Source organism: Vulpes vulpes, chromosome 11 (assembly GCF_048418805.1).
Source record: "Vulpes vulpes isolate BD-2025 chromosome 11, VulVul3, whole genome shotgun sequence".
Taxonomy (NCBI): Eukaryota; Metazoa; Chordata; class Mammalia; order Carnivora; family Canidae; genus Vulpes; species Vulpes vulpes.
Genome location: NC_132790.1, coordinates 73,541,435 through 73,568,505, shown reverse-complemented (window position 1 = coordinate 73,568,505; position 27,071 = coordinate 73,541,435). Strand labels below are relative to the sequence as shown.

The 27,071-nt window shown below is 37.6% G+C and overlaps 1 long non-coding RNA gene across 3 annotated transcripts in view; it reads left to right on the top strand.

Moving 5' to 3' along the window:
• The window catches only part of LOC140594453 (uncharacterized), a 640,333-nt gene that overhangs the window by 183,622 nt on the left and 429,640 nt on the right, over positions 1 to 27,071 (top strand). For all 3 annotated transcript variants that reach the window (XR_011995251.1, XR_011995252.1, XR_011995253.1), the window contains exon 2: positions 23,632 to 23,850. This is a non-coding gene — a long non-coding RNA (uncharacterized lncRNA). The remainder of the gene's footprint in view (positions 1 to 23,631; positions 23,851 to 27,071) is intronic.

Genomic DNA, 27,071 nt, shown 5'->3' with positions numbered 1-27,071 from the left:
TCAGTGTGGGGCTTGATCCCAGGACCCTGGTATCATGATCTGAGCCGAAGGCAGACACGTAACCAAGTGAGCCACCCAGGGGCCCCAAGAAGTTTTCCTTCTTATAAAATGTGCAAACTCTAGCTACCTTCAGAAAATATATGAATCCTTGTTATGAGTTGGCATATAGAAGGAAAGTGATCTGTTTAACTCTTGGTAGACTGTTCCAGAAACACTGAATATCTTATAAGACAGCATCACTGGGAGGTAGAGACAGCAGATAGCCTAGGAAGATTAGAGTCCTTTCTCTTGCTTTTTTGACTTTGGGGTTAAGTGTAGGGGAAGCATCAGGTCTTTACTTCTTCATCTCAATAGTTCATGAACTCAGTGTCCCTCAGATGTCTCTGGAGATCTTGTTATGAATGCAGATCTTAGGCTCCAGGTGCAGAACTCTGAGGCATTAGATCTTGGTGGAGCTCAGAAGGTGCATTTTTAATAAGCTTCCCAGTTGAATTCAGATACTGAAGTGTGAGGATCATACTTTGAAAACAAATCCCCCCAAACAACATGATAAGCTGAAGAATAAAATTTTCTTTTAGATACTTGTGGAAACTGGGGCTCAGAAACTTTGGAAGATAACTGGCACCAATTATAGAAACCATATACAGAAACTAGATCCTTGAATTTCTAACTGGGAGAATGTCAAAGATTATCCCAGAAATTACTATAAATAAGTGACATTTCTGGGTTGAGTTTAGGATTTAGTTTAGTCCCTTGATGATGTGTAACATATTCAAGGTTTGCAGTGAGAACAGAGATGGATCCTGAGTACATTTCCTCTTTTGAGTGCTATCGATCTTCCAGATATTCTTTTGCATTGCCTCTAACCCTGTGGAACTCTCTATTATCTCACGACCTCCCACCCCTGCCAGCTGCACCTTTTATTTCCTCCCAACCTTATGTTCTCTTTATGTATTAAGTCCAACCTGACAATTTCCAAGGCAGATTTATTACCAGGAATATGTGACTGTGGTTTCCAGAATTTTGACCCCATTCTAGGGGATATAAACAGATTCCTGAGGTAAAAGACTATGACATTTACCACAGCTGCTTTTATAACATTTGGTTTTTAACCTCAAACAATGAACGTATTGTAAAAACAAACAAACAAACAAACAAACAAACAAACAAACAAACAAAAACAACCAACTCTCATCCAAGTCAACTGTAATTAAACCATACTTTGGCTCTGTTTTGTAACTTCCATGGAACTGGCCTTCTGTTTTGATCAGAAACAATGATCAATGTAGTCCTCAAGTGTCACAGTTTCAAATGGCTTGATTCCTAAGTGGCTGCATTCCCCTCAATATGGTTTCTTGTTTTTATTTAATGTAATGAGTGATTTTTTTTCTGAGGCTCATCTGAGAAATGTTTTGGAAGCAACATTTGACCCATCTGTCTGTCCTGGCTCCATTACACTACCTGCTTTGACCAGAGTCTGTCCACCAGCAGGAGATCATGTTATCACATTGAAGAGATTCGGAACCCATATTTAACCCTTTGTATTTATCTAAGATTCCTGTACATGAAGAATATGGGGATTTTTTTCCCCTAAAAAAAAACAAAGAGAAAGATGAAGAGCAAAACAAAAAATTGAATTTGTTTTTAAATGCAGAACAGTCTGAGGGCATATGAGTGCATGGAGACAATGCAGAAAGACTGGTTCTTTCCTGAGCCCTGGGAAAAGCTGGTGTGCAGTCATCTGATGGATTGGGGAGAACTGGGGAAGCAGTAACAGGCAGGACAATGAGACTATGCAAGATCAGACAATAGATGAAAGTTTGCATCAAGGTATTTTAGAATGGGTACAATATCATAACTTTATATATATAACAATATTGCAATTTTATTTTTGTCCCCTACTCTGTTAGTTAGAGGTCTCTAAAAGCAGAGCCTGCTTTGTAGATTTCTGTGCAAGTGACACATTGAAATGGTATTGCTAGAAGGAGAGTGAAGGAAGCCAGATAGGGCAGGGAAATAAAACTCAGTAAGGATACAGTCTTGATTGAAGTTTGCTTATAGCCTTGTCCATCAGGATCTGTGGTATACAAATTATACTATGGAGTTAAGCCCCCTTTGACATCCCACCTTTTGTATTCCTGGACCTGTCATTGGCCACTGTCTATTTGTGGTGGTGCACAGTGATGTAGTCTGGATGGGGTGGCTTCTATTCTTCCGAAGGCGGTTCTCCAGAGCACGAGATTGTTGTGAGCCATGAAGAGCTGATACTTACAGCAGAGTGTGTACAGTGATCTGCTAAAGGAGATCTGGGTAAGACATGAAAGGCATCAGTACATTTCTTGTCCATTTAAAATTTATTTAATGTGGGACTTTTTCCCCCACCATCATGATCCATAGTTTTCCTGGTCACTGCTGGACAGCTGATAGTTCCACAGCCTCTTTAAGTTGAAAGACAGCATTTTGATTAAGAAGTTAAATTACCAGTCCAACATATAATTATTCTGACTTTATTCTGAGATAGGTCTTATCTCCACTCCCTCCTTTCCACCCATGCCAACCAACTTCCTTAGGTATGTTAGGGTAAGGCTGGTTATGTGCAACAAAAGGGTTGATGATTTATTACTTGCTCACCACCTTCCCTGAGCGAGATGCTGTTACTAATTATTGGTAAGGTTACAGTGGATCAGAAATCAGTGAAAAAGTGGCAGATGTTCTAACTTATTCAGTACTAGTATAAGATGATTGTGTTCTCTGGGCCGAGTGGTGCATACCTTCTGTCATGAACACTTGTGTTGGTTGTTCAGAGACTCTCTTGCTGGGCCCCTGTGACTGTAAGTCTCCCATTGTGAACAATGCCTTCTGTTCCTCTAGCCTTTGTCTACCATGTGGTTTCTTGGGCAGGAGTCACAGTGGCTCCAAACTGGTCTCTTTCATGTGGAACCCACATCTGGTCTATAGGAAACACTGGCTTGTACATCCTTTGTCCTTGCAACTTGGATGGGTGGAGAGGAAGACAAACTAAATGAGGAGGCAACTTTTTATCTGCTGCCAAAAAATCTGGCTAGCCTGTCTCTCTTGTCCTTTGATTTTGCAGACCAGACACAGGCATTATTCTATTGTGCTTGTCTAATTCCAGGGGATTGACATCAAGTCCAACAAGTCCAACAAGGAGTCTTGTTGAAGCTGCTATTTTATTTTTCTCATTAGATTATCATAATAATTTTCAAATATTCAGCAAGGTTGAAAAGATGTCCAGTGAACATATATGTACTTACCACCTACAATTAGACTTTACTTTGCTCATTTTATTTTGTATATATTCACTTATTCATCTCTTTATCCATCCATCAATTCATCTTATTTTTGACATATTTCAAAATAAACTGTGCACACATACATCTGTATACTTTTGTGTGAATACTCAGCATGCATATCGTTAACTAGAACTCAATATATGCTTGTTTTTCTATGTAAAATTTACATACGATGAAATGTAATCATCAAGTAAACTTTTGAGTTTCGAGAAATGTATACACCTATGTAATCCAAAGTCCTATCAAGATATAGACATTATCCCAGGAAGTCCTTTATACCTTTTCAGCATTAATCTCCACACCCCTCACCCACATGAAGCAACTGTTGTTTTGTTTTTCCACTGTATCAGATTTAGTATTCTAAAATCTGTGAGAAATGAAATCACCCAATTTGTATTCATCTGTGTATGGAGTATCTCACTTAGCATGGTCCTGAGACTCATTTATATTGTTATGTGTATCAGTACTTCCTTTTTATTGATGAGTATTATTCTTTTTTATCACTGTGGCACAGTTTGTTTATCCATTCTTCTATTTGTGGGTACCTAGACTGTTTCCAGTTTTTGGCTAATATGAATAAAGGAAGTCTCTGTCTTGGTCTAAGATGCAGAGGGGAGCTAGTTTTCCTGCTCTCCACTGTTGGAAGAATAAATTGGACATGAGCATTGCGGCAAGGGAACAGTTCTCTCCAAAGCAATTTCTGTACCAGTCCTCTCTGTATAACCTCTAATACTTTTGATCCTTTTACATTTTCATAGAAGCTCTATCATTAGATTAATTTATGTTGCCTACTTTGAAAAGTCAATGTTTTGTTCTGTTTGACAGCATATTTTGGTATCTGATACCTATGGTATCTTGGTGCCTGAGTTGAAACTTCCAGTGGGAGCAAACTGTGGGCACTCATTATTCTTCAAGTTTCAGTAGAGAGAAGAGCTGTTTTGGTGGAGAGGGACTAATGAGGCTCTATAGGCTGAACAGTTCAGAGAAGTTGAAGGGGAAGAATTTGCTCACAAATGACTGTGGCTGTCAAGTAGTGCTCCAGGCATGAGTTTCTCACACATCAAATAACAAAACCAACTGCGAGGCTGCTCTTATTCATAGTGTCTTGCTGAAGGAGGCTCTCAAATTTCTAGCATTATGAGTTGGTTTATGAGAATGACTTCTATCAGTCACTACTAGTGAAGATGGCCACGAGTACAAGGTAATGGATTTCATGACCAGCTTTGGCCCAATGACAGAAATGGCATTGGTGTCCTTGCAACACCTTGTGTTATTACTAGTTGCACTGATACTAGAGATGAAAATCTATAGAGGCACAAGAGGAGATATCCCTTCAGTGGTAAGCCACACTGCCGTGATCATGCTATGAGAAAGGGTAGTTTTCCAAGTTAGTCTCATTTTAAGTAAGAACAAGTAATAAATTAATGAGAATCTTGAAGTAAAACTGATTCTGCTTTTAGTATGTAAATTTGCAAAGAATCCCAGTTAACCTTGTAATGGTTTACTAGTCCCCAAATATTAGGATTGTTAGTGAAAATATATTGGATCTAGAGAAATGCAAGAGAACATTCATATTTATATATCTAACAAAAAGTAGAAATGAAAGCTGAAAGACAGGTGATAAAATTATACTTCTGTCAGAGGACGTAGAAAATGGAATGAGACTTCAAGCCTCTTGAGGATGGGAAGGAAGATTTAAATGCTGTAAATATTCAACACATGTTTGTTATTGATGAAGAGCATGGTTCTCGTTAAAGCCCAGTTAGTATCAAGGAAATAACTCAGTAATTTCTCCTCATCTTACTCCCGTATTTAATCTTGAGAACAGTTTATCAAAACTTGACTTTATCTCTAAGTCTCCCAGCCACTGTGGAATAAGATTTGATTCCATTTATTTTTATAAATATACCATTAAATAAAAAATATACTTAATTTATTGGGAAAGTAATGGCTTTTACTAACTCTTGTTTCTTTTCAGGATAAACAATAATGAGATTCTAAACATTCCCAGAGTAATCTCTTTTATGATCTTGAAAATACTTGGAGAATTTCCCATCAATTCTTACTATTGATGGATATTTGCCTGGGCTTAAATTAAATGTTCAGATCCTAGTCAGGTATATTTGGGTTACAGGATGTCATAGAAAAGGTATCATGGTGCTTAATGAAATGCTATATAAATAGTAGATGCTCAGTTAACTGAATTGAATTATTTTTAATAGTATCATCCTTCCTCCAAAAAAGAATCGACCTAATGCTATGCAACACTTTAAAGTAACTAATCAAGGAAAACACCAACAAAAACAAATGTATAAACAAAGGTAAATATAAAAGTAAAAATAGGTAAAAGGTAAAAGTAAAAATAGAGGTGTAAAAAAGGTAAAGCTCAGGGTAAAATTAAAATACAGGACATAAACTGTAAGGTCCCGGGAGAATGGTCTCAATATTTGCCTCTGAACTTTCTGGCAATCAATAAAAGAGGAAAGCAATTAAAACACAAAATTTGCACCTCTTTAAACAAACCAATTGTTTAAAGGAAGCAATCTATTAATTGTTGGGAAAAATTTGCACCTGTAGTGCATTCTTATGATGACACGGAGTATGTCATGAATAATGTTCTCAACAATATTCCTATAGTAACATTCCTCAGTGTTGGGGGATGGTATAATACCAGTGTGATTTAGTAGAAGTAGTTTAAAACTTTTCCTTAGGGAAGATAAGGTGCTGTGTTATATATAGCTATGTAGTGGTATGGTTCAGTCTGAGGATAAATGGTCTTTAATTTTAGAAGAGTGGATGGACTACTTGTTCTCTAAGGCAATTTTCCAGAAATATTATTTCCCTTTACCAAAATTTGGTAAGTCCTGAGTGTCAGTGAATTTGAGGTTATACTTTTCTGACAAGCACTTGGACTGGAGATATTTTCTCACACTTATTATGCTTTTAGTGTTCTGCAGTTTTTTGGATAATATTGACATCCTCTCTCAAAATTTAAGAAGCTTGATTGAAGAAAACCTTACCTTATCAGGAATATGAGTTGAGAAGAAACCTAGGGGCAGTGACATGATTTTCTTTGGAAAGGAAAATGGAATCTGTTCCAAATCATGAACAAGTAGTTACCAGGGACCTTTTAATTTAACATCACAGAGTATAGCCCTTATAATTTTAATCTGGATAATATTTCCAAATGCCTATTTCAGCCATGGAGAAGTCTCAGGATAATATTTCCAAATGCCTATTTCAGCCATGGAGAAGTCTCAAAATTTCCCATAAAATATTTAAATTTTAACAGAAAAATTCTCAGTTGAATTCTTTACAATAAAGCAGCTTGCAAAAGTTAGTAACAGAATAGGTTGATTTGCTGTACAGAATTATTAGCCTTTAGTGTTGGAGATGATTATCTTGTTTTTTAGCTTTGGAGAAGTTAACCATATGACCTTCTTCCTAACAGCTATTACAAACCAGGCATGAGGACTATAAAAATCATGCGTACTACTAGATATTTACCCAAAGGATACAAAAATACTGATTTGAAGGAATACATGTACCCCAATGTTTATAAAAGCATTATCAACAATAGCCAAATTATGGAAAGAGCCCAAATGTCCATCAATTGATGAATGGATAAAAACAAGTGATATATGTACACAATGGAATATCACTCAGCCATAAAGAAGAATGAAATCTTATCATTTGCAACGAGATAGATGGAGCTAGAGAGAATTCTGCTAAGTGAAGTAAGTCTGTCAGAGGAAGACAAATTCCATATGATTTCACTCTTATGTGGAATTTAAGAAACAAAACAAATGAACATGGGGGTGAGGAGAGGAAAACTAAGAAACAGACTCTTAGCCGTAGAGAACAAACTAATGGTTACCACAAGGGAGGTATGTGGGGGGATGGATTAAATAGGTGATGGAGATTAAGGAGGGCATCACTTTCATTGCTGTGATGAGCACTGGATATTGTATAGAAAGAAATGTTGAGTCACTAAATTGTACATCTGAAACCAATATTTCACTGTATGTTATCAACTAACTGAAACTTCTTTTAAGCTTTTATTTATCCATTCATTAGAGACAGAGACAGAGAGAGAGAGGCACAGATACAGGCAGAGGGAGAAGCAGGGTCAGTGCCAGGAACCTGACGTGGGACTTGATTCCTGGTCTCTGGGACCACACCCTGGGCTGAAGGCGGCGCTAAACCACTGAGCCACCCAGGCTGCCCACTAACTGAAATTTAAATAAAAAGTTGAAAAAAAACCCCCTCAGTATAATAATGAAGAATGTTATATTTAGATTGAGACTTGATTAGTATATATTCAAAAATTTTCCAGTAAAGAAAATATTTATACTTTCTTTGATATGATAAGAGTAGCAGGTAGGCTATGTTTATGTTACAGATGGATCTGTTGAGGGCGAAGTTTTAAAATGTGCCTTTCTCTGGGACATTTATGTTTACAGCAGATGTTTCTGATCAGCTTCAATCTTGCTACAGGACTGAGAAACATTCAGAATAATTAGCCAATTAAATAATCAATCAGCTAGTTAGTTCTGCATACCTTGGTTTCTCTCTTCAGTGGTTCCTATATAGATGATATATAGGCAATCCTTACTATTCTTTTTAAATGAAGTTAAATGCAGAAAAATGATATTGGACTCTTATTTTGTAACACTCACAAAAATTAAGTTGAATTGGATTAAAGACTTAAACATAAGACCTGAAATCATAAAACTCCTAGAAGAAAACATAGAGAAAAAGTTCCTTGACATTGGTCCTGGCAATGATTGTTTGGCCATGAAACCAAATATGCAAGAAACAAAAGCAAAAATCAACTAGTGGGATTACATTAAACTAAAAAGCTTTTGCACAGTAGAAGAAATAGTGAACTAAATGAAAAGGCAGCCAACTGAATGGGAGAAGATATTTGTGCGTCATTTATCCAATAAGGGGTTAATATGCAAAATGTACCAGGAACTCTTACAACTCAGTAACAAAAAATCCCCAACAGTTGGTTAAAAATGGGCAGAGGACCTGAATAGACATTTTTCCAAAGAAGACAGACAGATGGCTGACAGACACATGAAAAGATGCTCAATGTCACAAATCATCAGGGAAATGCAAATCAAAACCACAATGAAATATCACTTCACACCTGTCAGAATGGCTAGTGTCAAAAAAACAAAAAATAAATGGTGAGAATGTGGAGAAAGCAACACTCATGCACTGTTGGCGAAAATGTGGATTAGTTCAACCACTACAGAAAATAGTATGGAAGTTCCTCAGAAAACTAAAAATAGAACTACCCCTTGATCTAGTAATTCCACTTCTTGGATTATATGCAAAGGAAACAAAAATGGTATTGCTAAACAAACAAACTAAGAAAGAAAGAAAGAAAGAAAGAAAGAAAGAAAGAAAGAAAGAAAGAAAAAAAGAAAACAGGATATTGAAAAGACATCCACACTCCATGGTTATTTCAGCATTATTCATAAACAACCTGAGTGTTTGTCAGTAGAAAATAGAGAAAGAATGTATATATATATATAATGCATATACATACACAATGGAATATTATTCAGCTATGAGAGCGAAGGAAATCCTGCTATTTGTAATAACATGGATGGACTTTGAGGCATTATGCTAAGTGAGGTAAGTCAGATAGAGAAAGACAAATACTGCCTAATATCACTTATATGTAGAATCTAAAAAAGCTAAACTAGCAGGAACAAATTGCAGAGTGGTGGCTACCATGGGCTTAGGAGTAGGGGAATTGGGAAGATGTTGGTCAAAGTGTACTAACTTGTAATTGGAAGATGAATAGGTTCTGGGGATCTAATGCACAATATTGTGATTATAGTTAACAATACTGTGTTATGTACTTGAAAGTTGCTAGGAGACTAGAACTTAAATGTTTTCACCACAAAAAAGAAATAATTATGTGATGTAATGGAGGTATTAGCTAATATGTGGTAGTATTCGTATTGCAATGTATAAGTTTATGAAACCAACATGTTGTACACCTAAACTTACAAATGTTAGATGTCAGTTATATCTCAATAATGAAAAGCAAGAGATTAAGTTTGTGAAGCATATCTATTTGGTCCTATCTTCACTTGACAACTCTACCAGCTTATATTTGGTATATCTATCTAATGTCAACAAGGATTGACATTATAGAGAGCCCAAAGTGGTTTCTTCCATTTTCTTTTTTTTAATATATTTTTTATTGGAGTTTGACTTGCCAACATATAACACCCAGTGCTCAACCCGTCAAGTGCCCCCCTCAGTGCCCGTCACCCAGTCACCCCATCCCCCCACCCACCTCCCCTTCAACTACCCCTTGTTCATTTCCCAGAGTTAGGAATCTCTCATGTTCTGTCACTCTCAGTGATTTTTCCCACTCATTTTCTCTCCTTTCCCCTATAATCCCTTTCACTATTTTTTTATATTCCCCATGAGTGAAACCATATAATGATAGTCCTTCTCCGATGGACTTACTTCACTCAGCATAATATCCTCCAGTTCCAACCACTTTGAAGCAAATGGTGGATATTCGTCATTTCTAATGACTGAGTAATACTCTATTGTATATGCTTCCATTTTCTTACTCTCTTCCCAAGTGAATCAAGCATTAGTTCTGGTAGCCACACCTGGGCCTGTAACCCAGGAAATTTTAGGAATGTCTCACTAGAAGTGTTGGTTGGAAATAGTTTTTTTTCCCCTTGCCCAAATGAAGCTGCTACGTAGTACTAAAAAGAATGATTTGGCTGAAAGATGAGCTGAGACTTACTGTGATGAGGATGTCAACCTCCTGTCATAAGCCAATTGACCTGTGCTGGCTGTGTCTACTTTCCCTGTGGGTCCTTTCATCCTTCTGGTCCTGTATTCATCATTCTTTGATTCCAATGAAGGGCCAGGCTAACAGTGATGTTCTGCACCTGCCAGTCTAACAGCTTGCCTCTGTTCTGGTTTGTTGGACTTCCTCCAAATGGAAAGATACAGTGTTGAGGAATTTTTGCAGTATGCTTCAAACATGGGAAGCACATACATACCATGTATGTAAGCCTTTACCAAAATAAGGTCCACAAAGAAGTGGTAGCTGGAGAAATAGAAATCTTATATGTCAACATTAATAGTTATTGGCAGACAATTAACTTTCAAAAAATAGGATGTCTATGTTCTTAGATAACAGAAGCTAAGGATAAATCAATCAAAGCAAACTGCACCCATGTAGCATCTGGGTGGCTCAGTTGGTTAGGTGTCTGATTCTTGATCTTGGCTCAGGTCTTAATCTCATGGTTGTGTGTTTGAATCCTGTCTTGGGCTCCATGCTGCGTATGGAGCCTACTTAAAAAAAAAAAAAACAAAAAAAACAAATTGCACCTTGAATTTGAATATCGCATCTGTCTTCTGTTCCTGCATATTGGCAGGAAACCCATCCCACTGTTTTCTATCCAGGAGCAGAACTTAATATTGGAAAAAATTATTTGGGACATAAAGTCCTCGCTGCAAGTCTGAAAATTTCCATGACCTATAGGAGACTGGACCTTGTTAACTTCTAGGGGAAGAGTTAGCAGTTGGGAAAGGTGGGAGATATAGGGATTTCAGAGAGGAAGTCAGGAAGCTACCCATTAAAGAACCACAGATATCTGTGTGGAAGTGCTTCTGTGGCCTATGGAATGTCCAGCTAGATAAACAATTTTGTGCAGTGAGATGTCAAGCCTTTCTATAGGGCACGAGTACCAGTGAGAAATACTATGGTACACAGTACCTGATTTTTCACTTCTCCCAACTTTTTCTACTTGAAATGTTATCACATGGATCCACCTAGGGAGAACACCCAGCAAGAGAAACAAGTTGGTTTATTTGGTAGGGCTATTCCCCCACCTCTAAAATAAAAGAAACGCAGTAACATTCCTTTGAGAAAAGGACCCAGTGCCAGACTATCTAAACACTGAGACATGGCAAGGATCATCCCCACTCTGCTGTCTACATTTCCTGCCTGCAGTTGTTATTGAAAAAGTTTTTTTCCACTAATGCTGATTTACGAAATTGGCTTAACTTTCCCAAACAGTCTCCAAATGAATAGTCACTCTGCAATAATAGGACTTGTAGTAGTCAGGCATCCCTGGGCATTCCATCTCTTTTACCTGGTTCTGCCATCTGTCACTGTAATACCTGTGTCACCGAGTTTTGAACCATAATACTTACACCTCATCAGCTTCCAAATGGTTCCATGATCTGTCAGCAGTGATCAAGGCAGTGCAATGAGACATGACGGGGCATTTCTAAGTAATTTTTAAGGAGGCTCAAGAATGAAAAAATTGAAGCCTGAGGACATTTGAGTCACTCCACCTAGAGTTGCTTTTGTGAGGTCTCCGAAGTTCTTGACATGTTTTTTTGTGTCTTTTTTGTTTTTTGTTTTTAAATATCCTGAAGCAAAAGTTCATATATCTGACTTTAACTTGGCCTGATAGGCAGATAGAAGCATATTACTGCATCTCCATACACCTAGGGGATTGTCTATATTGTGAGACAAAGCAAAAGAAAGGGTAGGGGCATGTGGGAGTGGGGATAGAAGTGTTGTATGTGTCTCTGTGTGGGAGTGAGAGGTGGGGGACTAAGGAGGTAGTTAACCTTGAAGGCAGAAAAGTTCACAGATGTGGGTAGAGGAAGGTCACTAATATTGATTTATTTAGAATCTGCTTTCTTCTAGGCATTGGGCTAATGCTCACATGCACATTGTCTTATTTAACCCTTAAAGAACTCCATAGAATTAGCGGGATTTGTATACTATTTTTTACAGATGAAGACATAAACATTCTTTATAGACAAAGAGACTGGACCTTGATCAAGGTCATGCATGCAATCAGTGTACCAGTGATATGAACTTGGGCAACTTAAGATGTGTCTGATTTTAGACTATCCTCTATTTCCATAATGAATGAGGAGTGTGGGTATCAAGATTTTTCAGCTGTCTTTTTGAACCCCTTTATCTACCAGAACAATTTTGGGATAGCTCCAATTCTCAGAAACTATTATCTAAATCTATCCAGCAAGATCTTTTCCAGCCTTATTTCCTATCATTTGAAAAACATTTATTCTCTCTTTACCACTGTGGCAGTCTGCCTGGAAATAGGTGCAATGTATCATTTTCCACAATAATGGAAGGTGGGCTAGGAATTACCTATAATTTGTTTCTCCATCCAGGCACGTCAAACTAAGTTATGATGAAAGTGGAGCGGCAACCTTGATCACCTACCGTTTTATAGCTGATGTGATTGTTTTTATGAAGCCTGTAACGTTTTTAACGTTATGGTTGTGATGATCCCGATTCTTGTCTCAGCAGAACAATATTACAACAGTTGAGTCAATTCTGATTGCAGAGGACGGGAATGTGGTTTCCTAGTGATAGGGTTGGAAAGAAAATTGCACAAAGCCCACTCCTGTTGCCCCCTACAGACAGACTATATAGGAACTTTTGGCCAGCATTCTGCTGCATCCATGAATTATTCAGTTTTCTGTTTGGCAGGGGGAAATGAGATGCAACCAAGTCATTCTCAGATAACTAAGAATTTAAGATGAAATTTTCTCTAGACCATTCTATTCAAAGAGAAAACATGGGTCAAGGATATTAGTGAAACCAGCCTCTTGTTTGGGGGAGATTTTGGAGCAAGATACTATAGCTGTTTTCCCTTTGCTGAATATTTATAGTAGAAGGAAGAGGCATATGAGGAAGTATGGAATAACATTAGCACCCCAGGCATGGTCCTTGGTATCTAATTTTATTGAACAGATTTTTATAGGACATCCACTATTGGCTGTACTTGTGCTAGATTCCATGGAGAAAATGAAGATGACATCATCCCCATTGAAGTTGAAGGATCCTGATCCTGAACATTTTTAACTCATCTTGATACGTGGTATAGTAACGTTGTGAAAAAACTAATGCTGAGACTTCTCAGAGAAATAATCAAGGAAGATGATCAAGAAGTGGTATCATTTGAGCTGATCCATACTGACTAATGGATTTTACAAGGCAAGGCAATAATAGAGAGGATACTCCGAGCATACAAGACAGCCTGATAATAGGCACAGAAACATGGCATGTGGTGGGGGAGGATGTGTGGTGACAGGTGTTTATGGGAGGTGTGTGGCTATAAATTAGGCCTGGCATGTTTAATCTGAACAATATTGTGAAAGGCTTGGAAAGCCACAATAAAAAGTCTAGATTTGATTTTTAGGTCCTAGGTCACAGACCTATGAGGCCAGGAAGGTAATATAAATGAGTGATTCTGACCAAGTAGTGATTCTGATAGTTGGGCAGTAAGGCTCCTTCTAAGGAAGGCAGCTAGATTCTGTTCTTATCGATAGTGGTTTTTCTGGTGTATGAACCCTATATTGATGATATTCCAATTTTCTAAGAGAAGCCTGAAATCACATTTTTTGATGTGAGCTCTCATGATACTTAAATGCTGGTAGCTAGTATTTTTTGTTTTTGAAACATTTGAGGGTCAAACGAAGTCAACCTTGAAGGTTTGGGTCTGTCCTATTCCAGTGGTTCATGAGCTGGAGACAAATGGAAACCCATAAATATTCATACTCAAAGAGCTGACTCAGTCATATGGAAGATGGCACTTGAGGCAAAGAGACAGTTGGACAGCTAGAGTCTGAGAGATGATAAGGGCTTGACCTCAGGCAATTGTGAGAGGGCCGAAAGTGGAGGAAGAATGGAGACAAGAGCCTTGAAATACCTGGTGACCACTGGATGTGGAGGTGAGGATGTGATGCCATCATAGGTGACACCTGGGAAGTTGTGAGGCTATTAATGGAATTGAGGAGACAGTACCAGGAGCTACTCTCATGTGCTTACTGGGTAATGATTCTGTTTCACTTTCTATATTTTATACCTGTACTCCTCCACCTTCTCTACATTTCTGGAATACATTATTTGAAGTAAGAGAATATATATATATTTAAGACCAAATACATTATCCTTTTCCCTTTTTCCCATTTGCATACCAAGATGAACCCTTGGCACTAGCTGCTAGATTTCAGACTTTTCCCCTGAACACATGGATGTGGTTGAAGCAATGAGCTGTGAGTATTTTAATCCTGGATGGATAGCAGAAGAAGAGGAATTTATGAGTCCAATTCTTTTTGAGTTTGAAGATAATGATTTTTGCCTTTTCTGCCTCTGCTTTTTTCTTTTGCATTTTACATTTTGTGACAGTGAGTCAGACACACTATTATTCTATTCAGCAACCTTGACATCCACAGCAAATTTGCATGAATGATGAAAGGGTTGCTTCTATATCATTTTCTTTCATTCTAAGTGGTATTTTATTGCAGTGGAGATTTTAGGTGATTTCTCCATTAGAACTTCTCATTTATAGGAACCTTCTATATTGTCTGTTGATTTGCTTATAGGACTGTTGGAACAGAAGAAAGCCTGGTTTCTTGGTGAGCGTGACACAGAGAAGAGAAGGCATTAATTTAACACTGTTCAGTTACAGAGAAGCTGAATCTTCTTGTAGAATACCACCTAATGTTCTGGATTTACTAGAGAAGGGCTTCTCAAATGTCTCTTGTGCAGAATGCTTTTTTGTTAACTACCAAAGTTAGGACCCCTGCCTGTATCTTACATTGTCAAAGGTCATGCCTATTTTTCTTTTCCTATTGCTCCACTCTCAGGCTTGTATTACTGCACCAAGAAAATTGAGTAAATTCTCATTAGATTGGACACAATATTTTTATGCTAAGAAATCATAAACTCAGTAGAGTTTTTAGTTAACTTGCAACACTAGGTGCAAGTAGAGACTTCAGTCATCTTTACATTTTCTTAGACGATGTCCGAGAATCAAGGATTCTTTTCCATCTCAATTTCTCTGAAATAGTCTATCAGGGATCCATGCAATATGAAGGAATCTGTCCCAAGCATTCTCTTCCTTGTACCTTAGCAGTTATACAGGAACTGTGTGCTTAGAATTTAATAGAGCCTGCACTCACCTGAAAAGATCATCAGGTAGTAGCTGCCTTTGGTGCTTTCATGGCTGGATGGCTGACATATTGGCAAAGGACTGGTACCAGAGTACATTTCTTCTCTTTTTTTTTTTATTTTTTTTTATTTTTATTTTTTTTAAATTTTTTTTTTAATTTTTTATTTATTTATGATAGTCACAGAGAGAGAGAGAGAGGCAGAGACACAGGCAGAGGGAGAAGCAGGCTCCATGCACCGGGAGCCCGACGTGGGATTCGATCCCGGGTCTCCAGGATCGCGCCCTGGGCCAAAGGCAGGCGCCAAACCACTGCGCCACCCAGGGATCCCCATTTCTTCTCTTTAATGAGACTGCATGTTCCCTTAACATCCTTTTCTTTTAATTTAAAAATATGTCAAAATTAAGATTTTTTGATCAGGTAATATATGTGCATGGTAAAAAATTCAAATAGCATAAATTATTCTTTAGTATTTCTTAAATAGAAAAGAAGAACAAAAGGGAGATTTCACTTCCAGCTCTGCCACTGACTTCTTTTGTAGTACTGGGGTCAATGATACCTTTATGTGTCTCAGTTTCTTCAACCTGAAACCTAGGAGTGGGAATCTTTTCCTAGTATTTTTTTAGAATTGTTGTGAGACCTTAATAAATCTGCTGTGTGCAATGGTTTCAGTGCATAGGCACTAAAGGATTTTTGTTATGGTTTCTTCTCATCTTAGTGTGTATCCAGCGAATATCTACTGTGTGCTTGGTATAGGCTGGATGATGAGGTAGAGCTTTAAATTATTAACTCAGTCCTCCAAACAGTTCTATCAGGTAAGTCCTAATATTATCTCATTTTTACAGCAGAAAAATGGAGGCACAGGGAAGCTGAATAACTTGTCGAAATTCATATAACTGGTAATTAGTAGCAAAGTTGGATTTAACTCTAGTCTCTTTTTCCCTTGCACTTGCCCTTTCTCTTTTTATATACATATATATCATGTATACATATGCTTACATAGGTATAAATTTATCTAGTCTATTTATGATGTAGCCACCGGCCCTGTTGCTTAATATTTTGAGGGGGAACACTGTGTTTATGTCATTAAACATTCCTTTAAAACATATGTTCTGGTTGTTCAAAATACATCATATGTCTGTAGAACAGTTACTTAACCAATTTGTACCTGCTGGACGTCTTCCTTTCTTTCTCTTCCCTCCTTCTTTCTTTCTTTCTTTCTTTCTTTCTCTTCCCTCCTTTCTTTTCTTTCTTTCTTTCTTTCTTTTTTTCTTTCTTTCTTTCTTTCTTTCTTTCTTTCTTTCTTTCTTTCCTTCCTTCCTTCCTTCCTTCCTTCCTTCCTTCCTTCCTTCCTTTTTGTCATTATGCATAAGGCAAATTTCCTGGTTCACAAATTTTTGTGGGCATCTGTGATTATTTCCTTAGGGGGAAAAAAACAGAGACGGAATTGCTATGTCAAAGAGCATGGGCATTTTTAAGGCTCTTGATATATATTGCCAAGTTGCCCTCAGGAAAGGTTGTGTCAATTTATTTTTCCTCCAGAACCCTATATTCCATTTTCATGAGGATGACAGAGCAATTATAGGAGGCTAGATTAGGACAAGACCTTACAGATCAGCACCTGCATCTGTGTGTGCACTTGTTCACATACACTGTAGATTAGGAAACAGAGGGTGGATACCTGGATACCTTGTCCAAGGGCACAAGGCAAATTAGCAGTTGAATCCAAGAGATACTGGTTAATGATAAACAGTAGATAAGGTAGGAAATATCTACACGGGAGTGGGAATATTATTTTTAGTCATTTTACAGTCTCATTACCAAATGTCACCCTTCCATTTTCTGGTTGCTTTATTCGGATGACCTCAGAAGCTATCCATGTTTTTAGAGCGAAATCAATCTTGTGCCAAGCAGCAATTTCAAATGGCAATGGAAAACCTGGGAGGAGGGAAATGGAAAGAGCTCAGCTGCATCTGCAAAGCTCCCTGCAACAGTTTTAGGGCTGCATATCAACAGAGTGAACACTGGTTGTTTACAAATGAAAATTTGTTGCGCAAACAAACCTAATGGCAGCATGAAAGAAAATAAAAATTAAAAAAATTTAAATATTTAATTGAGAGAGAGAGAGAGAGGAAGAGACAGAGAGACAGAGTGTGGGCAGGTGGGAAGGGCAGAGGAAGAGACTCAAGCAGACTCTGGGCTGAATGTGGAGCTGGATGTGTGGCTCAATCTCATAACACTGATATCATGACCTGAAATGAAACCAAGAATCACACCCTTGACCAACTGAGCCGTCTAGGTGCCCCGTCCCCCAATTTTTTAACTTAAAAAAATACAAAGTGTATTATTCACAGGTCTTGGAAGGCACATGGCATGCCCAATGGCCATTCTGGGAGGTCTCAGAGAAAAGAGAGAGTGAAAAGGAAAGAGAGTGCTGCTGAAGGTTCTGCCTTTGTTAGGGTCCGTGGGCAGAGTGGCTAAGGGTTGCAGGTTCACTTTTCATTGGCAAATTTAAAATACAGAGTGGAGTTGGGGGAGGGGCACAATGGGCAAAGGGGATGGGAGACCTAAGCTCCAATTATGGAATGAATAAGTCATGGGAATAAAAGGCACAACATAGGGAATATAGTCAATGATATTGTAATAGTGGTCTGGCAGATGTTAGCTACACTCGTGGTAAGTGGAGCATAATGCACAGAGGAGTTGAATAACCATGTAGGACAGAAACCAGTGCAACACTGTGCAGCACTTTCAAAAAAATTGAAAGAAAATAATAAAATATTTTCCTACAATACTTAAAAATAGCAACAACAAAAACCTCACATAAAGCATAGTAATAGAATTTGGACTTAGGGAAAGAGAGACTCCTAACTCTAGGAAATGAACAAGGGGTAGTAGAAGGGGAGGTGGGAAGGGGTTGGGGTGACTGGGTGATGGACACTGAGGGGGATGAGCACTGGGTGATATGCTATACATTGGCAAGTTGAACTCCAATAAAAAAAAGTATTCTCCCTTTGTTGGCCATTTAGGTTATTTCCTAATCTTTAGTATCATTAAATTATGTGGCCAAGATGCCTAGATGGTATATATGTATTTTTCCTTTTGGTTATATATCATTCATAACTCTTCAGAAAAAGATTAATTACCTTAAAAAAATCTGAACATTTTTATTGGTTTTAATACATGCTTAAAAATGCTTTCCAGAATGGTTAGATAACTAGATTATGTCAATACACAGTACAAAGCATTTTTAGATGCAACGAAGCATTCACTGATATGTTTAAAATTTTGAAAATTTATCCAAGCCAGTTCTTGCTTCTGCCTCGGAAGCCATGGCTACCAGCCTCATAGATGGTTTGCTTGTAATATTCTTGGTCAGTTGACTTGTCATTTTGGCCCAGCTTGGAGAGAATGGTACAAGATGAATGGCCATTTAACCAATTCCATTCTAAATCTGGCTGGCTCTTAGCTGACCTTTGTAGGTTTTGCCCTGGGCATGTACTGCCTGAAGCTTCCTGATTTGTAGAGGTTGGGGGCAGAATTGCTCAATTTATGTACTTATTTGTCCTCCCTCATTCTGGGCATAGTTTGAAGTCCCTTGTTTGAGTTGGAATTAATTCAGTGTTTTCCAGGGCCATCCTGAATTCAATAAACAGCCAACAACTACCTCACTGGCTAGAGGACCATTCCAATTATTTCCTTCATAATAGTTTTGATGAGACCCTTTCTTCATGATAAAAGAACAAAATAGTTTTCCAGGCATATTTTACCAAATTGCTTCATTGGGTAAATACTATTAAAGAAAAATGGGATGTAGGGAGATTGGGGAGAGAAAATGAGCTCAATTTTGTTTTCAATTTGAGGGCTAGGAGGACATCTAATGGAGATGCTGAGCATGTAAAAAACTGGGCAAGCTTGATATTCTGGAAAGCTGTGGTAGGAGAAAATGAGATTTGGAATTCAGAATGGTGGTAGGAAAGTAATTATGATCCTTAAAAAGAGGGAGAAAAGGCATTATAGGATAGAGGTTAAGTATGTGTGAGTGAAAGACTTGGCTTAAAAATCTAGTTTTTGCCTCTTACTTTCTGTCTTGAGGCATCTTATTTAACCTTCAGGGATCAGTTTCCATATCTATATAACAGGAGTAATGACTCCTACCTCATAGAGTGGATGTGAGGACTGATTAAGTTAATAGAATTTTTAAAAGTCAATGAATATTAGCTATTGTTATTGCAATGACCAATGGCAGAACATGTGTAGGTATCACAAGAGGAGACAAAGAATAAGTGGCCAGAGAGAAAAAGACAACCAATATAATCTGGGAAGCCAGAGAAAGAGGGAATCTAAGGAAGGAAGAAATGAACAACCAGGTCAAATATGAGACAGAAGCCAACAAAAGTCAAGATTAGGAAAGGTTTTTGATTTTAGGAATCACTAGGTCTCCTATGACTTCTTTTTTTTTTTTTTTAATTTATGATAGTCACAGAGAGAGAGAGAGAGAGGCAGAGACACAGGCGGAGGGAGAAGCAGGCTCCATGCACCGGGAGCCTGATGTGGGATTTGATCCCGGGTCTCCAGGATCGCGCCCTGGGCCAAAGACAGGCACCAAACCGCTGCGCCACCCAGGGATCCCCTCTCCTATGACTTCTAAGAGAATGGTTTTGGTAGAAAAATTGGGCAGAAAGCACATTGTAGGACATTAGCCAGCAGTATAGAATGTTTTCTAGGACCTACTGAACTCAAAACAGATAAAGTGTGTTTCCAAAGATAGGTGAAACTATTAGCTGTGTTGAGTGTCATTGGATTATCTATGGGCTTAGCTTTTATATGTGCTCCCTTGTCCTAGGTATACCAAAGAGGGAGACTTCCATGGTCATATGAAATTGAAATGTGGAAATGTGAAATGTGAAATGTGCAGCCTTCCTTGTAGCCTCACTTTTATGTCAACTTCTGATTTTGCAGTAGATATATTTTCTGCCTTTGGCCACATTTCAGCTGCTTATGGGAAAATATGATGACATCAGCAGGCAGAGATTTGGGCTCAACACACTTACAAAAAACTGATGGCATTTAGCTGTTAGGTGCCTACCATATACACTTCTCTTCAAAACAGTTCATCTACGATTAAAAGACAGAATGTTAAGTTAAATCTACCCAATCCCTACATTCTGTGGACCTGTTAAAAAAGTTATTTGTTGGGAGTAGCTTTTTGCTTTACATTTCATTTCTTCTTATTCCCTAGCAGTCGCAAAGATGAATGTCTTTCTGCCATTTTGTTGAAAATTCTGGTAGGAAGGACTCATTCAACTTTAAATGGAAATGAGAACTGAAAGGAAATTGCAGATTTTCTCAATGACAGAGGACTATTGCATGCATACCATCTTTTATAATCTCAGAGAATTTGATTTAACCACAAACAAATAAGAAACCAACCAGAATCATTTCAGTTTTGATAAAACAATTAAAATCAATCTCTCTCTCTCTCCCTCTCCCTCTTTTTCTCTTTCTCTCTATTTTTATCTCTCTCACCTTTGTCTTCATTATTGTAACCTCATTCTGGGTTCAAAATATTTTAGACTTTGAGCACTTGTTTGTGCTAATATCTGATATGTCCCTATTCTTAGGTTGCTCCTGGGGTTGGTTCATCATTTTGCTGCTGATAACTTGGGACATTTCAGAAGTTTCAATGAAGTGGCTTGATACTGATTGAATATATAATTAGAAATATATCCTTGGGAAAGGATGCTATCCACATGTTCTACATCAGTTGATTGTCATTTGGGATGGAAGTTGTATTTCCTTTAAAATAAAAGAAAGGAAATTGAGGTGTCTTGAGCACAGCCTTCTCCCTGTTACTGATGAAGGGTATGCAGTTGTAAGCCAAGTTCTACTATTTATTAGTCTAAAGAAAAGCTACCCTGCTAATTTTCTAGTCACAAAGAGAAGTCTAATCTCAAAGCTGCTATCATAGAATGATTTATCGGTGAACCTCAGTTCTCTTTCCAGAGAGAGACATAAGTAGTTATGGTAGACATTTATGAGTGACTCTTTCAAAGGTTGATTGGGAAGGTATCATAATAGCTCAAAGAAGGAACTAAACAAATGTTTATAGAATCCACTGTATGTGCCAGATACTCTTATATTTTGTGGAGGGATCTCTCTTGCTTCTCAGTAGAACTAGGAATGTAGGCATTGTTTGAAATTTGTATCAGGAACCCTTTGAACAGTCATGATTTCTGCAGTTTCACTTAGTGAAAGAGGCTATTATGTTTACAGCGTATGAGAGATTAATTCCCCTCACAATGCACACAGACATCCCCTCATACCCAGTGCAGGGAAATAATCTTTCACAACAATTGATATCAGAGGTTGGAACCAACAATGCTAGGCTGAATCTAGTTTGCTGACATAGTATTTGGTTTTCACAGTATTTTAAAGAATCATTTTAGATGGCTGTCAGTATTTAAAGCACTTGAAAATTTTGCACATCAATTTTGATTTGTAACTCTTGAAAAAATTGGATAATCTGACATCAGGCTTAGATCCCTCAGGTCACTAATAACTGGAGTTGAGTAGCAGCTGTCCCCATTAGATGGCCTGAATGCCTTCCATGTAGCATTAGTGTTGGAGCTACTTATTCATGTATAACAGATATCTCCTTATATATTCCTTCCTAATTCAGCTTCTTCCAATAGTCTTTATTATCTCATACCTAGTAACAATGGGAACCATTGGTAAGAGAAGGAAAAGGGTAAAAAAAAAAACCTAGTTATTATCTTAGGGTTTCATTCAGAATCTCATCTTCAGAGCCTTGAGAGAACTGCATATTTGCCTTAGCTAATCAGCATATTAAATAATTCCTCTCTGGGTCAAGCTTCTCCTTTTATCCTTGCCCCAGGGCTAATACCCAGCACAGTAGTGTCTTCTCAACATTGAACATCAATATGTTAAAGATAAAGATAGTGCTAAAATCCTAAAAATAAGATACTTGGACCTAAAAAATACAGATCCTGAAAAAATAAATACTTGGACCCCAAACCATATCCTAAGCATGAAAGTACATCCTGAGATCAAACAGGCTATAGGATGTCACACAACATGCAGACCAAACTTGTGGGGCAGATTTTAGGTAGCCAAGGGAGCTAAGGGAATTTGCTATAGTTAAACTCCAAATTTCTTCATTTTAAGCCCTCTTAATATCATCGTTACCATAGTTCCCATTGTACAGATTTGGAAGTTTGGGACGTGTATGGAATCTTACCTGGAAACTGGTAGTTGGGATTTGAACCTGGAATATATATCTATGTCTAGCTCTGTATTTATATCAGTTCATGTCTATCTATATAATGAATGTATTCTATATATAATTTAAAATACATAGACACATATAGCTTTATCTATTTAAAATTACATTCATTATTAGTTTTAGACTTATAAGTAGTATTACCACTAGCAACATTTTCACTTACTGAAGTAGCTGCAGTCTCCCACAGGACATCAAGAGAGTAGACAATTTGATGCCTGAATGACAGCTCAAAGAAGAAACCTTGAACAAGTTGCCAGAAATGAGCCAGAAAATGTGGTACTCCCTCCATTCCCTTACTGCTTAAGAATTAACAGATGTATTATTGGGACGTCTCATGAGGCCTTGAAATACATAGGCCCAGCAGCATTTTAAACCCCCATTTGGAGTCAGGGTTTCTGTTCAGGTTGTCCTGTGTCTATAGACAAATTGGCAAGATAAAGAATTCTAGCTTTGTTTACTATATCCTAAAGTTAAAGAGAATTTAAGATAAAAGGGATACAGGGTCCAAGAATAATCAGAGCACCATCTAGGGTACTTAAGAGAATTAATTGGTGTAGACCTTTAGCCCTCAGGATGGATGTCCAATAGACCTTATTTTGTTAGAATAGCTTTTTAAAATAAGCCTTCCCAACACTTAGGACATCAGACTCTGTCTTTGAAGAAGATTATTTTTGTTAAAGGACAGAATATGAGTATTAATATTGCATTTATTAAAAATATAACTTTGGGCCATTGCTTTAGCTTCTTTTATACTGAGTTTTCTTATCTATAAGATTAGGGTAATAATGCACTGTAATACATATAATTACAGTACCTTCTTGATAGGGTTATTGACAGATTTACATAAGGCACAAAACTTGCAAAGCAATTAGTACTGTGCTTTTCACATTATAAGAATTCATTAAATCTAGTTGGCATCATTTTTATTACCCCAAGGATAGAAGAAAAGGTCTGAACCCTAGATATTACACCCCAGGGCTGCCTTTATTGACTTTTATATCTTCTTTTTCTCAGATACAACTCTAATGTCTCCTTATAATAGCAGCGATGAGGTGGGGCACCTACATGGCCATTCTGTGGACCACGAAGAGCCATCATCACTACATCTGCCACTATCCACATCCTTCACCTCGAAGGATTCACTGTAGCATCTTTGGATCCAGCAACAGCATCTGTGACCTTCTTCACCCCAAGTGCCTCAAGTAAATTTACATCTGCTTTAGAACCTTAGATGTGAGTAAATGATTTGACTTAGACTTTGTGGGAGAGTAAGAGAGGAGAGTGAATGAGCCATGTCCACTACTGTGATGGATAGTTCTTCATGTAAAACTGATTTTCTGTCAAGACTTTTAAGTCCTGGAACCCAATAACATAGTACCTTAAACTTGCTTAAAAACAAGTGACCACAGTGGCTCTTAGGATTATACTATTGACGTATAAGAGTGTTTATTCTGAAACAAGAATATAGAAAGTTTAGCTGGGAAAAAAATGTCCTGAATGCCCCATGTGTCCGTGCAGTTTCTCAGGAAGTAGCCTCTGCCATCCAGTGCTTGAATGAATTTCCCATTCTGCGAGCCTGGGATTCCTTCTCTCATCTCTCTGATTAGAATACTTGGTATTACATAAATAAAAGGAGATAACCCAATAAAATGTAGGTGATAATATTGATGAAGTGAAAAGGAGAGGGGATAGAAAAGTGGGTCAAATAATAGATTATTGAAATCTATCATTAAGCCATTGAATACTAGACCCTAAATATTACGTAGGACAACCCCTCAGTCTAATGATTTTGTGCATGGCTCAAAGTGATTTCATGAATTAGTCTTTAACATAGATTTACTGACTCAGTTCTCCAAAAATGGACTTCCTTTACAACTTCATAACCTTCCATTGATAGAAACTCAGTCCATCTCACAACAGGTAGATAGACAAAAATGAGAAAATGAATAAGCAAATACATTATGTATCATCTGGCTCATAGTAGGTGATGACAAAATGTCCCTCCATCCTTCTTCCTTCCCTTCCAGATATTTAGGAAGGCACTAAATGTTAAGTATTAAATCAATCAGGCTATTTCCCTGAAGATTACTGGAAATTGGAATTCGCATCTCTGCCAACTTCAATTGGTCTTAGCAATATTAGTAAGATATTTTTATTTTTATCTTTTAAAGATATTATTTATGTATTCACGAGAGACAGACACACACACACAGAGGCAAAGACAGAGGCAGAGGGAGAAGCAGGCTCCCTGCAAGGAGTCTGATGTGGGACTCACTCCTGGATCCCAGGGTCACGCCCTGAGCCAAAGGCCAATGCTCAACTACTGAGCCACCCAGGCATCCCTTTTATTTTGTTTTTAAGAAGCTTTGAAAAACTTTCTAGTCCATTCATTTTCTTTGCTCTTTCTCCACTTTAGCCAGATCAGGAACTTTATCCACTCATTTCTTAACACTTCCAGAATATGGGGGAGAAGGTGTAGCGCATTTGGACTTACACAGTATGAGATGTTATCTAGGTGATTGAGACTGTTTTGTCTTAAATAGAGAGGAATAAAAATACCTTCCCATGGACTTACTGCAAATCTCTTAAGAAATATTTTATGGATGTGTAAGAATTCTTAGCCTTTGAAAGAAAAATGGGCCCGACTGCCTCTTGTTTCTAAATGGTTTCTAGAAGGGCTAGGTATCAGTTTATTAAGAGAAATCACTGGTTTACTTCATCAAGATCATTGATGGGCCTGTTTCCCAGCAGAGTTCAGAGACATTTCCTCCCTCTCTGTCCCTTTCCTTTTTATTTATATTGAAGCTTTGATCTATTTAGGGAATACAGGAGTAGAAGAAAGATATCTGGTAATGTCATTTTCCAGCAAAGATTGAGAATTTTATCCAAGAAATCTTACTTGCCTAGTTTTGAACTGCTTATATCTTTTCACTGGAGTACACATTCTCCAGGGGGATGGAGCCAGATGTGAACACTTTGGTCCATATTTTATTCCTTCATGATATATTCTTTTATCTTTAATCCAGTCTCAATTTAAGAATTTCTTGTACTCAGAGTAAGCCAATAAGGTGAATAAACAAGTCTACAAATCCTCACTTTTGCCCTGCTCATGTAAGGTTATACTTTTTATATTGAAAACCTAACTCTAAAGCACTATATTATTTGTTGGGAAACTATAATTTCTTTTTATTTTTTTTATAATTTCTTATTCAAACCTAATTTCTCAGGAATTGGATTAATAGGTCAATTGATGGAAATAAACTTCTTTGTGGGCCTGGAAAGGAGGGACTTAGGAGGGAAATAGAGGAAGAATGTGTGACTAAAAGCAAGATGAATATTTCATTTTGGGCTTGAAATATGCTCTATGCTTGGTTGCATCAGCCTGTAAACCCCATTATTGTATGAGGGATATAGGAAAGATAATTAAAGTGGAATCATTGGTTGTGTTTATAAAAGAGATAGGAACATAGGTCCTTATCAAATATTACTCAGAAAAATATGTGATGAATGTCAAGAGGTTGGTGCCTATAAGGAATTAGGTAGAGTCAAACAGCACATTTTAGCTAGAGACTTAGTAGATATAGAAAATATGTATGCTGGATATGAGCATTTTCTTCTTTTAGATTATAGTACTTTCTGTCATGAGCTACATCAGAGCTATTCTCTGGGGAACCATTTGGTAAATTGTTCATGATCACGACTGTGATTTTGTGTGCCACATTTTCAGTCCCACTGCTTAGTCTAGGCACTGCCAAGTAGTATCTGAGTAGTTCTATGTAGAAGCGACCCTGATGGTGTCTTGCTTCGTACCCATGCTATGTAATTTCCTCCCCTGTAAGATCTTTTGATATTAAGAAGAAGAACATCTGCTCAGCATTCACATATATGGAACATGGAGTATGGCTGAGTTAATGCCTATAGGGTTACCAATGAACAGTGGAGTGCAGAAACCCATAAATGCTTCTCGTTTGTACCCCCACTGGACAGACTGGAATATATTTCATAAATGTTCTCAGAAGATTCTAGAGAATTGAGCACCAAATACCTAATAGTGGTAACTCAATAACACATTCTTACATTTGCTTTCTCTGAATTCTGAGGGTCTTAGTCTGTAACCCCTGGGTACTATGACTGAAACCAGTATAAAATATAATGGAGGATGAGAAGACAGAGTAGTCATTAGGTAAAAGATAGACCTGGAGAGGTGGGCAGAAGCCCTTTCTGTCTATGTTCATATTTATAGAAATATTATATTTTACACTATTTTAACTTTACCTAACAGAGTCTTGAGCAGGAGGTGGATTGTCCAAATCTATCAAAATGAGGTCACTTGCCAGTATGCATTATGAAGGAATCTACTACTCATTTGGGAGACACCAAGAGACTAGGAGTGTCAATATGAGTCATTTGGTTCAATTTTTAAAATATAGAAAAATGAGACTGATACTACAAAT